The sequence below is a fragment of the Aplidium turbinatum genome, chromosome 4 (assembly GCF_918807975.1).
Source record: "Aplidium turbinatum chromosome 4, kaAplTurb1.1, whole genome shotgun sequence".
NCBI lineage: Eukaryota > Metazoa > Chordata > Ascidiacea > Aplousobranchia > Polyclinidae > Aplidium > Aplidium turbinatum.
Window position 1 is genome coordinate 8,073,907 of NC_137475.1, and position 14,222 is coordinate 8,088,128.

Sequence of the window (14,222 nt, forward strand, 5' to 3'; positions counted from 1 at the left end):
GTTGGGCTCGCAGTCGAGAGCCTGCATGTTCGACTCCAACTACCCGCACTTGCTGTTGTTTCTCTGGGCAAGAAATTTTACGATAACTGTCTCTACCCAGTAAACGTTTTCAGTGGGTAGCCTACATAACGTTTTAATTCCAAAAAAAGAACATAGCTAAAATTTCATGTCTCAAACGTAAGCTTTAGGTGCATACAAACCAAGATATTTTATCAGCACGTGTTTCCACGTCATAATTTTGGTATAAACTGGCAAAACGGACTTTGTAATGGAAAAGCGTCACGTGGGGGAGGGGGGGTTGACAAAAACGTTACGTTGGCGTCACATGGGGGAGGGGGGGTCAAACATTTGGAAAAACAGCGTTACGTAATATTTGAACGCTCCCTTATTATGTTTCATGAGCAGTGTTCTCTTTATGCAAGTTTTTGTTGGCAAAATAGGTCGGTGTGCCAACTCAATTTATAATAAATTGGCAAAATATTATATATAAATTTAAAGACTTTTTCTGATTGTATAATGAAAATATTTAGCTTAGTACTGCAAAATGTTTTTTGTTTTTAAAGACATATGGAACGCTTCACGATTTTGCGTGTCATCCTTGCGCAAGGGCCGTACTAATCTTCTCTGTATCGTTCCAATTTTAGCATATAGCCTATACTGCCGAAGCAAGTACTGCAAAATGTTGTTAATCAACAAATTCTTGCCACGCTGATAAGCACCGCAAGCGACAGTTGTCTATAATAAAAGAAAGACGGTTTTATAGACTCTCACAAAAAGAATGAAAAACCAACTCAATGCTTTTTTAGAGGGAAGACTGTTCATGAATTACCATAGTATTACGATTTTTCGATGATTTCCACAAGCGTTTGTTTCATGGTGCCTGGTTTCTTTTTCCCTGTTATTGGAGCCATGGCCCCCTCTAGTGTCTGGCCTGATTTGTCACATTTTTCTTTGAAACATTAACAGTCTGAGTTGCTGGCAAAATATGGCAGGATACTTGAAAAGATAGCGATTGCTAAAGAAAAGTTAAAAGCAGTTGATTGATAAAAAGTTCATGTTTTATTGTTACTTCAACTTTGAGTTAACTAAACATGATTTATTTGCCACTTCCACATACTCAACTGGCTATTTGGTGAGACTTTTGATCAATGTAGCCCAGCCAAGTCCAGCAGTTCAAACCACTAGTAATGGGTCTGTTTTTTTTTTGAACCTGCTTAGTTGATAGTTAAAACTGAAAAGTACCTGGGCAGTTCAACAGGCATATATCAGAATAGGTTAGGCAATAGGCATTTACCAATTTAATCTTTGGGTGAGTTTAACAGATACCGTAACACCTTGCAGCTGTTAGAGTGCCTTGTCTAGTGTCTACTGCTTTAGCTGACATAGCCCAATGATATGTCAAACAAGTAGGAATGTTTTATCTTGACTGTGCAAAAACTATTCCTTGTAGGTTTTTCCCATCTTTAAAGTACCGTATGCCTAACTGACAGGTGCTGATTTCATCATGAAAAATCATTCATGATTGCAGTCATTTTTGTGGTTGCTATTATGGTGGCATGGTTTATTCAAAATGGCATTTGTCTCTCAGTACGTTTTATTAGCCATGCTTTTGTGAAAGTGATAAGAATTGAAAGAATTAAATCAAGCCCCCAGATCGAACGATGAACGAATTCAATTTATGCCCACATTTTTTGAATTGCTACATGCCAAGTGTTTAACACTGCACTGTAATAACAAAAAACAAGAACTACTTTGAAATCTTTTAGTTTTGCTCCAAGTATATTTAGACACTGGATCTTTTCATGTTATCACAAGTCAAATACTTTGTAATATCCAAATTGTGGTAACTTGACTGTATTTGGTTGAAGGTTTTTGCAGTCCGGTGTGCTACACTTTATAAAAATGGAGTAAGCAATTTAACGTACAGTATTTTCTCAAAATTGGGCAGAATTCCATGTCTGGCAACCCTTGTACGGGAATAATAACCGCAGTCATTTTTATTAACCCTTTTTCTAAACTGAGCTGCTGTAAATGTTAATGTGCTGATTATAGAGTTGTACCGGTACTGAAGAGGGTTTTATACCCGAAATCGCGATATATATACAACATGGTAATTTAGGCTTGGTCTTTGTCCTACATTTACCTTGAATATAGAATTTCCAGGCATTGCTACACTATAGTTAGACTTATTCATAGTTCAGAAATGTATTTGAACTGATTGGTAGTAGCCTATAGTGACATCCTTCCATTAGTTAATAATATATCAATATAATTTTTGCATCAGTAAAGATTGTTAAGCTCAATAATAGAGTATCATTAAGGAGATTGGTTATTTATCAGTTATATCCTATCATTATGAAAAGTGGAGCAAAGAGAATAATTGAGAATAAAAGACTTTTTAAACAATTATACAAAGCTTTCATCATTATTCGAGTTTATTTAATCTACTGGCATTATTATCATTGAAGTTACAACACTTTTGCAGCAACAATAACCAGAAAAGTACGGTACCACTGTGTCATACTTACCATAAACAGTTTATTGACATGCAGGAGCTATGTTTTTATAAACAAAAATACATCATACATAATAGATATGTTAAAAAATGAGTTTACTGAAAAAACTTTTTTAAATGCCATCGCTTTTTTAATCAAACGCGTTTTTAAACATCCTGAAGCAACAAATTTATTTTCTGCTGGTAAGTGTTAGACTGAAACATTGTCCCAAAAACGGTGTACTTATAACAATCCTCCTTATAACAAGGTGCTTAGCGAAGATATTTATATATCTAGTTTTATCCGTAATTCATAGCAATCACCATTTAGATGTGCAGAAATTTTGCTGTTATAGTTAATCAGGTCCTCGTAAAAACATTTTTGAAAGTTATAATTTTGTATTTAATTGATTGTGTCCTTTCTTGGAAAGTTAATCCATCAAAAAAAGAGGCACAAGAAAATAGAATGGAAAGTTCAGTTGTGTGATGTTGAACAAAGGAATGAAGTTGCTTTTTAGCATATTCATGGTGATGGACCACTTTCTGGTGGCAGAAAGGCATTCAAATTCTCTATAAAATAACAGTTGTTTGCAAATGACTCAGCATTTGACTAGGTTTGACTTCATTAATTAAGAAGCTTTGCCACATATAAAAACAAGAGGAAAAAACACAAAGAGTTCAAGAACAACTTCAAAACAAGACAAAGTTGAAAGAATTAATACGTACTACAAAAGTATTTAAGTGACAAGTAGAAACATAAAAGTAATTAGAAAGTTTTTGTCTACCACCCTCTCTCATTATCCGTTGGTAGAGTCAGAGTGGCTGGAGCTGGTATTGTTGGCATGTACAGATTTCAGTAGACCTTGGTGTTAAAGGGGTATTAAAGGAAAAACCTGACTTGGCGATTTTCCACGTTCTTTGTGTTTAACATGCTACCATAAAACGATTTTCAATAAAATTTTGCCCCATTGCGGTCTGACCACCATTGTGCGCGTGCTTTTGTCAGAGCTTTCAAAACGAGATTGGCCTGAGCAACGAAGCGTGCGACTGTAAAGAACGTCATAAAGTCTACGTCATAAAGTCTAGCAATCAACCGATCACGCAATAATTGTTACTGCGGGCGATTTGACTGTAGGCTATGTATGTATTTACATCAAAACAGCACATTTTAACATCAAAACAGCAGACAGTTTGCTCAAAACATCAGATTGGTAACGTGGTTTTTGTTATTGCTGGACTTTATGACGTATTCTTGAGCTGTGTTTGCACGTTTTGGTCATTTTGAAAAAAATGAAAATAAATGAAACACTGGACTTTGGGCCTTGCCAGCGCCATTGAAAACAAATTTTTTTGGGTAATTGTTTTTGAAATGTATTCTTGAATGTTCAGTTTACTCATTTTAATGCTTAATTCCGGTTTGAAATTTTCCTTTAGTATGCCTTTAAACTTCAGTGCCATGATGAGTAAGTAGCTTACTGCATTAGTGAATATACTTTTGTTATAAAAATGCTGTAAGGCAAAAAGTGCTCATCGCGATGAACAAGGATGCATTGTATCCAAACCCTCCTACAAGGTTGGAACGTGATGATTATATATATACCTTTGTTGATTGTGACCAGTACCTTTGCTTTGTAGATATGTTCAAAATACTGTGTTAAAAAATTGGTATTAATAAATCAGCTGGGTACCACAACTGAGAGTATTAATCCGTCTTATGATTTTTTGTATGTTACCTTTTTCTAGTCATGTCTTCAATGTATCTTGGACATGCACCCAATTACTGCATGTATTCTGAAATTGTACGTACTGTGAAAAGCAACAAAGACAACAGTAGTTGTTATAGTACCAGTGACTACAGACCAAGTACATTTGCCAACATAACATTCAAAATTTTTAAGGATTTTGTTTTTTCGTAAATGGAGTCTTTTTATGTATGACTGACAATCAGTTTGGCTTCAACTTCAGTAAGTGTATTTGTTTTTAAATCAATAGGTTAACTATCTTGCATTTTGCTAAACCCATTGCCTACACTTACTTACTGTACTATATATATGTTTAGACTGTTCAAATGAATTTGACCAAGTAAAGTTTTCAAGCTTGTTCAATGATCCGATGCTATTATTTGTACAATTCTTCTATTTTTATGCAAAACAATGTATGATTGTAAAGTAGGGATACCATAATTCTCATCCCTTTGGTGTATGTGATGGTGTGAGGCAAGATCGAGTATTAATTTTGAAATTTTACTTAGGCTATGAAATATAATATCAGGGGTGCAGCCAGCACAAAATTTCGGGGGGTGGCAAACAAGTATTTTTTCATATGTGAGTGAGCCTGGCAACGAGTTTCATCGAAAGCGGAGCACTCACTGGGGTCCTCCCCCAGAAAAAAAATCTTAAAATTGCGCATTCTTTCAGCCTAATCGATAGTAAAACTTTGTCAAATGATCTTGTAATAGAGTGTGAAATGTTACTTTAAAATATTTCCAGGAGAGACAATTGCTCCTTTGCCCGCCCCCTGACTACACCCCTGATAAACATTTATCATTACAATTTAATGGTCTTTCTTTTGGCTACTGATTTGGAAATTATTTTGTATTCGTGTTGTGTATGCTAAAGACGTATGTTATTTTGCACCAAGTATTCATGGTATTTTCTAAAGTGTGCCACTTCTACAGGCAAACGTATTTAAAACGGTTATTATTTTTATATGAGCTTTAAAGTTTGATTATTTTTACTACACACCGTACTTGTTGTGAGGACCTATGTAACAAATAATAATAGTTAGTGCTAATTATGCAGAAAAAGTAAACTTGTGAAAGAGAAATTCAGGTTGTACGTATGTTTATTAGTGCATTGCCAATTGAAAATTTAAGGGGACCCGGAGTTTGGCTTGGTACAGGGCCCCAATTATGCACTCAATGGCCCTGCCAAGACGTATTTTTTTCATAATGTGCATTGAGTAAAGATCATCAGTAACAATCTACTGAATTGTAGAAAATGTGTATATGTATATTTCCTCCGTTTACGTTAATGTTGGTGGTTTGGAGAAAACTACTTCTAATAGAGATTTCATTTCGTATTACAACTGGCATTTATGAAAATTAATAACTCTCAATCAACTCAAAGAAAGCTCACGATATCGTACAAAGCTTTAAATACTTATTACTAATAAAGGAAATGTTTGTCACAATCTTACAATATTTCCTGAAAGAACTTTAGTTGTAGAAACTGCATTGTTTAAGACAATTTGAGTCAGCCTGTTAATAAAATCCTTCAAAATGTGACAAATCTGGCCTTATCTGCAGTGGGCCATGTTGGAGCCTATTTTTCGCTAATATGTTTGCAGGTCACTATTGTTGCCTGCATTGCGATGTGTCAAACATTTCCTTGTTTACTGAAATTGTTGATTGCAAGATATCTTTTGTGAAGCGAAGTGACAACACCACTCTTGCTTGGCGATAAATATTCTGATGAAACCGCTCGCCTCGCTATAAATGCGCAAAACAAGTGGCCTCGTATGCTCGTTTATTAGGCATTGTTAAAAACAGTCAGAAGTGTTGTAAAAGGAGCTTGGCCTGGCAGTAGCGTTGTTCGATTAATTTTGTTGCTGCGGTATTCTAACATAAATATGAACAATATGTAACGCTGGATACTGGGTACAAAATGCGTTCTTTTCTAGCATAAGAGTCAACCTATTTCTTCACATAACCCACCCCAGGCACCTGCTGGTTTTGTTGGCTCTTTCTTTCCACAAAGATAAGAGTTAAACTGACTGGTAAAGCGGCGGTCGATTACTCAAGTGGCAAGAATACGGTGCGATACTGATGAGCCCAGCCTCATGGGCGAAACACGTGTCTTCGCTGTCTATTCGATGCTACAATCGGCTGCCAAAATAACTTAAACGTTTAATTGGAGGTCTTTATGGCTAGCGTGGAAGCTACACCGTTCTGGTTAGCGAAGCGTTACTGCTGCTCGCTGTGCTAGTGAGTAATCAGCCTTGTGCTGATAGCCGGGAAGAACGCCTTTCTTCACATAACCCACCCCAGGCACCTGCTGGTTTTGTTGGCTCTTTCTTTCCACAAAGATAAGAGTTAAACTGACTGGTAAAGCGGCGGTCGATTACTCAAGTGGCAAGAATACGGTGCGATACTGATGAGCCCAGCCTCATGGGCGAAACACGTGTCTATCGCTGTCTATTCGATGCTACAATCGGCTGCCAAAATAACTTAAACGTTTAATTGGAGGTCTTTATGGCTAGCGTGGAAGCTACACCGTTCTGGTTAGCGAAGCGTTACTGCTGCTCGCTGTGCTAGTGAGTAATCAGCCTTGTGCTGATAGCCGGGAAGAACGCCTTTCTTCACATAACCCACCCCAGGCACCTGCTGGTTTTGTTGGCTCTTTCTTTCCACAAAGATAAGAGTTAAACTGACTGGTAAAGCGGCGGTCGATTACTCAAGTGGCAAGAATACGGTGCGATACTGATGAGCCCAGCCTCATGGGCGAAACACGTGTCTATCGCTGTCTATTCGATGCTACAATCGGCTGCCAAAATAACTTAAACGTTTAATTGGAGGTCTTTATGGCTAGCGTGGAAGCTACACCGTTCTGGTTAGCGAAGCGTTACTGCTGCTCGCTGTGCTAGTGAGTAATCAGCCTTGTGCTGATAGCCGGGAAGAACGCCTTTCTTCACAGAGTCAACCTACTTAAAATTTTATTAGTGCGGCCCGCCGCAGCTCTCCTTAGTTCCAAAATGGCCCGCATGCAAAAAGGGTTGGTGACCCCTGCCTAAACTACAACCGGGCCTCCGAGGCCCTAAATTGCAATTTGAGGTGTAACCTACTTTTGTTTTTAGCCAACAAAATTTTTTTTGGACATTAATCCTTACACTCCGGTTTTAAGTTTTGCAAACGACACTATTTTAGGCATTTCTAGAGCAACAACTCTAAAAACCAAAAAAGAAAAAAAAATTAAAGTATTTTCTCTCTCACCGGGCCTCCCAGACCCGTAATTACAGGATAAGGGTTACATTTGGCAATGTTTTACAAGACCTGTTTCATAAAAAAAACCTGCAGCAGGCTACCTAGCCTACTGGAACTGTTTTAGCCATTTCAGTCTCCACAACAGGGAAAGATTTTGTTGCAATGTGGTGTGCAGATTATAGCGATTTATTATAAGTTAGCCTACACAGGCCTTGACAACGTGCGAACTGAAGGCCGGTGTTATTTTGATTTTGCAATCTAAGCCAAATTTATTTTAGGCTATATTCCTAATGATAGTTTTGAGAATCCAAGGAGTGATCACTGAATCTCAAATCAATGCAAAACTTCTAATTATAGGCTACTTCTACTACGGCACTCAAACTATCAACTTATAAGTTACAAGCGATTTTGGCGATTGACAGGTCGGCCTTCAGTCAAGTTTTAAGCTGCACGTTGTCATGGCCTGTGTATAAAGGTCGCCATGGTGGTGTGTCATTATCGAAACAGTTTAAAAGCGGGCTATCAGCCTGGTGTGGAATTATGCCCAATTGTAGGCTACTGCCCTTTAGAGAATTTTAGTGACAGCCTAATATTCGTTTGTCCATAAGCCGTAGCCTACAGCTAAGCTATAGGCTACTGCATCTTTGCCTTTGAACAATGTTGCCACTCTCTTGTCATGGAAAAGTAGGCTACTAGATTTGACTGAAAAAAACACTAGATTCACAAAAAAACACTAATATCATAAATACACGATCACTTACATGCACAATGTACAAAAATGACAGCCACTGGCGTTAGCGAGTGTTAAAAGTCCTTAAAATTTCCTTGAAAGTGAGAGCCCTGAAGCCGTAGGAGAGTAAAACATTTTGGGGGGGCGAACAAAATTTGCCCAAATTTTCCCTAAATTTGGCCTTTGCAAATATATTGTCAAAAACGCAATATTACTCAGTTACTCACAATCTTTGAGGTAGTGTAGTCAAAAAACTCCACACTCATCAACTTGGCAGTTGTTCCCGACAATTTTCACCAAATCAAACGTCATATAAAAACCGTTCAAGTCTACTGAATATTACGTCATGGAAATTCCTAAAACATGAGCCAAAATTGCACCAGCGTTCATAAGAATTGTGTCAAACCTGTTTGGGCCTGTTTGGGCCTGTTTAAACAGGAAATATTACATCAGCTTTAAACACCTGTTGAATGACTTCATAATTGTCTTTCATTATTGCGTCACAGTACTGCATACGTGAATTTGAGATATTGCTATCTATTCTGGTCATTCGTAAAATGATTGTTTGAAAGTTGGCCGCACATTTAACTGTTGGCTTAGTGCTTGCTAGCTGGACAAAGGTTCCGTCTTTTATCCAAGTAATCTGTTCTGTAGTGACAGTTTTCAGTGGTGTACGCGTTGCACCCCCTCGTTTTCGGTAGCCGCGGGCTAATTTTACTGGAATACATTTTTGAATAGACGTTTCGAAAGTGTGTTTATTTTTGGGTCATTGCATGCAGACGAACGGATTCGGGAATCTTATGTTACAATTTTCCCACGAAGAGATTATGGTTTACCGCTGTGACCAGCAGTGTATGATATTAAGAGTTCACTCTTTGATTAGGCTATAGTTGGTCACAGCGGTAAATCATAATCTCTTCGTGGGAAAATTGTAACGTAAGATTTCCGAATCCGTTCGTCTGCATGTAATGACCGAAAAAGAAACACTCTTTCGAAACGTCTATTCAAGTTTGTATTTCTGTAAAATTAGCAACCTGGCTGTCGAAAATAGGATGCAACGCCGTACACCACTAAAACTTGTCACTACAGAACAGATTACTTGGATAAAAGACGGAAAATTTGTCCAGCTAGTAAGCACCAAGCAAACAGTTAAATATGCGACTGACTTCCAACAAACAATTTTAAGAATAACCAGAATGATTTGCAATATCTCAAACTCACGTACGCAGTACTGTGACGCAATAATGAAAGACAATTATGAAGTCATTCAAACAGGTGTTTAAAGCGGTTGATGCAATATTTCATAAGGTCTTACGAACGATGGTGCAATATTTGGACATTTTTTAGGAAAAATTCCATGACGTAAGATTCAGTAGACCTGAACGGTTTTATATGACGTTTGATTTGTACAGAGATTGGCCGTAACAATAGTACCTACTGTTACTTATAAACAAGTGTAAACTGATGCCTCGTCTTCTACCATTATAATCCACAGCCGAAACGTAAGCGACTAACGTAAGCCTACCATGTAAGCCTTACATAATGTAAGCCGACAAAATGTAAGCCTACCAAAAGGTACGTCACGCTACCTACTTTAGTCTACTTTGAACACTTTTCACAGTTATTTGTGTGTATTTTTTAAAGTGTTTATGCTAAATATCTCAAATTTGGTCATCATTGGGTGTAAATAGACAAAAAACTCGCTGTCCACTTTGAAAAGCACTACAAACACATTGATGCAGCCAAACAAAAAATAGGTGGGCTACTTTGAACACTGTCCAAACTTATGCAAACCAACATAACGCTAAAGCGCTAAAAAAACACTAAATAGCAAAAAAAAAACACTAGAACACTAGATGCAACCCAAAAACACTAGATGTAGTGGAAAAACACTAGGAGTGGCACCACTGCCGATGAAGAAAAATACTACGTCAAAGCCTATTCAGTGTTTCCAATAGAGTTTTTGTTTATTCTCATAGTGTTATTTAGTTTAGATAATCGTGGCACATTAGTAGCGTGCTAAAAGGCAGATAGATAAATTTTGCATGGTTGCATGTTATCACATGAAGCATCGACATCAATGTGATGTCATTTCCGTTATCGTGAACTGGCTTTGCAGTGAATTGTTGCCGCCCTGCTCTTCGAGAGAACTTTTTGCTTCATGATTATGCATATACGACCAACGATAGAAGGTTAGTTGATAGGTGAAACCATTGTGTGACCTAGCCAGCCTCAAAGCGTAGGCCTATCACATGGCCTATTGTGCTCTGTGTTACATTACAATTGCAACTTGTCTCTAGTTCTAAAGCAGCATTCAAACTCCGTTAGTGCACCAGGTATTGCAATCAGATAACGAAGCTTCATATTGTCAACTGGGCAATAAAATAGCATACAGTAGTCTATTCTGCTACTGTACGAGAAGCTTTGTTTTCCTAGAGTTTAAGTTTCACAGTTTTGGCAAAAGACACTAGACCTCTTGCTCTCTCAACGCATTGTGATTACTTACGAAACTCAGTTTGCAAATATTTTTTAACAAAAGCAACACTTCTCAACTTGACAATTTGCTCATTCATAGTCTTGCAGAGACGATAATGAGTTGCTTCCTCAATCACAGTCCGAGACTGGCTAACAGAAAATATTCTATACAGTTAGAAGTTCAGTTATTAGGCTATATTTTTGAGAAGGTTTGTGAAAGGTGCAGCAAGTCTAGTATAAATAATAGGCTATCCCATAGGTGTCAAACTTAAACATTTGAAATAAAGTAGAATTCACCCATAGTTCCACACTTCAAGATAAGTTTTTCTGATAATGCGTGAAAAAAATGCCGCCAAAGTTGCCCTTAAACAGCGTTGCCAGAGTAAAATGTTTGAAAACAATTCTTTTTTTCAAAGTAGGCCTACAATCAATTAGCCTATTTATTGGGAACCTTTTCAATCAACGATTATACAATCTTATCGTACCTGGTAGCAAGAGACATAATTTTTTATATAAACATATAGCCTACTGTCATAACCAAAACTTTCGATCCACTTTTTTTCTAATCTCCATTTTGAGTTTATTTTCCTAAATTTGGAAAAGTTTGCGAAAAAAAACATGGTAGAAAATTTGCAAATTACTCAACTTTGATCATTTCAGGCCGAACGTGCTTTTTCTAGTTTTGTATGTTGTGTCAATAACAGCAGCAATTGAGTTGGAGACAACAGTTGTGTTACATATAGGTTATATTTTAAGTTATTTTGGCAGCCGATTGTAGCATCAAATAGACAGCGATAGACACGTGTTTCGCCCATGAGGCTGGGCTCATCAGTATCGCACCGTATTCTTGCCACTTGAGTAATCGACCGCCGCTTTACCAGTCAGTTTAACTCTTATCTTTGTGGAAAGAAAGAGCCAACAAAACCAGCAGGTGCCAGGGGTAGGTCAATGTGAAGAAAGGCGTTCTTCCCGGCTATCAGCACAAGGCTGATTACTCACTAGCACAGCGAAGCGTCACGGCAAGGAAGCTACACCGTTCTGGTTAGCGAAGCGTCACTGCAGCTCGCTGTGCTAGTGAGTAATCAGCCTTGTGCTGATAGCCGGGAAGAACGCCTTTTTTCATATAGGTTATATTTTGGTATAGTTTGCATTTTTTCCATCTTTGTCATCGTTAAAAGTTTTAAACAAGTGTAAAACTTTTGCATTGTCCATTATTTTGCTTCGTTAAAACTGTGGTCGTTCCTCAAGTTTTTCTTGATTCGCTGCTGTATTGTCAGCGTATTGACTATTCTTTCGGAGAAAATTTTGAGAGGTATTTAGCTTAAGCTACCCTACGCTAAAGTGGTGAATGTGAACCTTTTTTCAACATTTACAAAGATTGCAGCCCTAAACTAATGCTTTCTCGCCCTGGTTTTAAACAAGCCTATGATTTTAGAAACATTTTAAGCGCCATCAGTAAACTTAACGGTAAACTCACTAGTGGATTTCGGGGGGAGAGGCAAGTGCTGTTACCACGGTTTTGGTGTTTCTGGTTGCGACACTTGGTTGAAAAGTTAGAAATAAGCCTAATGAACGTCCAATCAATCCCCTCACCCCGTCAGGTGCAACAAGCGACTGTCCGTTTCCGGGAGTTTTGGTAAGCTATCACGAAACAAAGCAGGCTTATTTTACGACTAAGGCACTTCTAGGCCTACTTACTGCAGGTGTCCGCAAATACTTGTTTGCGTGAGTCTAAAAACTAGTTTTAAATAATTAAGCGTTTAGAAGCATACAATTTTGTGGAAAATAGTTTGTAATTAAATATGAACTTTAAAACTAGGCTACCCTACGGTACTATTAACAGTAGGCAACCATTTTTTGCACAAAGTTGTATGAAGCTTTGCTTATCATAGGGTAAAATAGTTGTAGCCTACTCATTTTTTTGTATTAAGATTGATAAGCTTTGTCAATAGAACCAAATAATAAATCAACTCGATGTTGAATTTGAGAGGTGGCAACCTGAAGATATTTATCTACAGTATTTGTAACTTAGTCTTGATCTGTGTTGTTGTTCTGCTATGTATTCCGTGACAATTCAGTAAACGTAAGTGGTCCAGTTCCCAATGGTAAAAGAACATTCATTGCAGCCGCTTAGGCCTATAACTGTTGGTTGGTTTTGAATCTTTATCTTCGGACTGACAAAGGCTTGATTGGTTATTCCTGGTAGTTTCGCATGCTTGTAGAGGCTCTTGACGCAGGGCCGGTTACCGAGATTGGAAGAGTGAAGTTTTCCGATTGTTGAAGGGTTGTTGCCGGGGAATTATTCCATTCACTAGGTGCCGCTGAATAGACAGCGGTCCTGAAATGAGTTGCTCAAGCGCATATCCCGAAAGTCGAACTAGCACCGCGTGATTTTAAGCCGGGCGCTTAACCACGGAGCTAACGGGGCGGACGAAATTGTAATCTCTTGCAACTGAAATCCAAAACGTATCCCAATTTATGTTTGCATCAAAAGCAATTTTGAACTGTTGTGATTTCGTTGTTCTTCAAGTCAATTTCGTTCATGAAAGAACTACAGCTTGGTTAAACTGGTAGTTTTTCACTGTTGACATGTTTGTTTGACTATTCAATATTGAATAACAATGCAATAATAAAATAAAACTGGTCAACGATTTTGCAGTTTTGATGATTTTATTTCCCCAACTGTAATTTTAAATAATTTTGCGACGAAGAGTGGAAAGTATCACGAATTAATTTTCGTACTTTTGGTTTACTGTATGTAGGCTAGTTTGTGCGATATGCTTGATAATATTTAAGCCAATGCATTTTTGATAATCGGTGGTAAAATATAGACAACCTATGCAATCGGTTCAAACGTCACCTACAGCTTACTCATCAATAGCACACACACGAAACTGATACTGTTTTGCAATCATTGAGAGTAAAAGCTGTCAAAACTGAGATGGACTTCCTTGTTGCATTTGTGAAATCACGAGAAACACTGTCTAGGTTCAAAGCGTTTACAGAAATATGGTTAGACCACTATCAAGAATTTCACAAAGCTTTGAGCGGAAGAGTTTAATATAGGCTTATATATCAATCGGGCGTTTTAGTAATATAAATAAATAAACATATCAAAAGCAGCTTGATTTGCTTATGTGAAATTGACGCAAAATCGTAGGCTGCTGTAAAAACTTTTCTTCGTATAGCAAGTTCGTAAGCTTGCAAATAGATTGCTATGCCCTAACAAAACACATAATAAACTGGTGTGTCCAAAAAATAATGTACACCTGTGAAAAAAAAATCATATGCAAATCCATTAATATTATCGACTGCTTGAAATATAATGGGCCTAAGTCGCTAATATTACTGTTCAGTGGATGTGCAGTTGTGTATTGTAGTCCAAGCCTACCCAGCTAGCATAATATCAAGTTTGTAGACGTTGAATCGATATAAAAAGGATGGATTTTTCCAGCTGTGTATGAAACTAACTTTCACAACCATAAGTCAAATGACTGCCGCTGGTAAGTGGTAACCTACATGAACGTTGCAGTAGCCTAACC

The 14,222-nt window shown here is 37.6% G+C and overlaps 1 non-coding gene across 1 annotated transcript; it reads right to left on the bottom strand.

Annotated features, from left to right (window-relative positions):
- Nucleotides 1-561: 561 nt before the first annotated feature.
- Nucleotides 562-668, bottom strand: LOC145769775 (U6 spliceosomal RNA). The gene has a single exon (XR_014289088.1). It is a non-coding gene; the product is annotated as a U6 spliceosomal RNA (small nuclear RNA).
- Nucleotides 669-14,222: the final 13,554 nt, after the last annotated feature.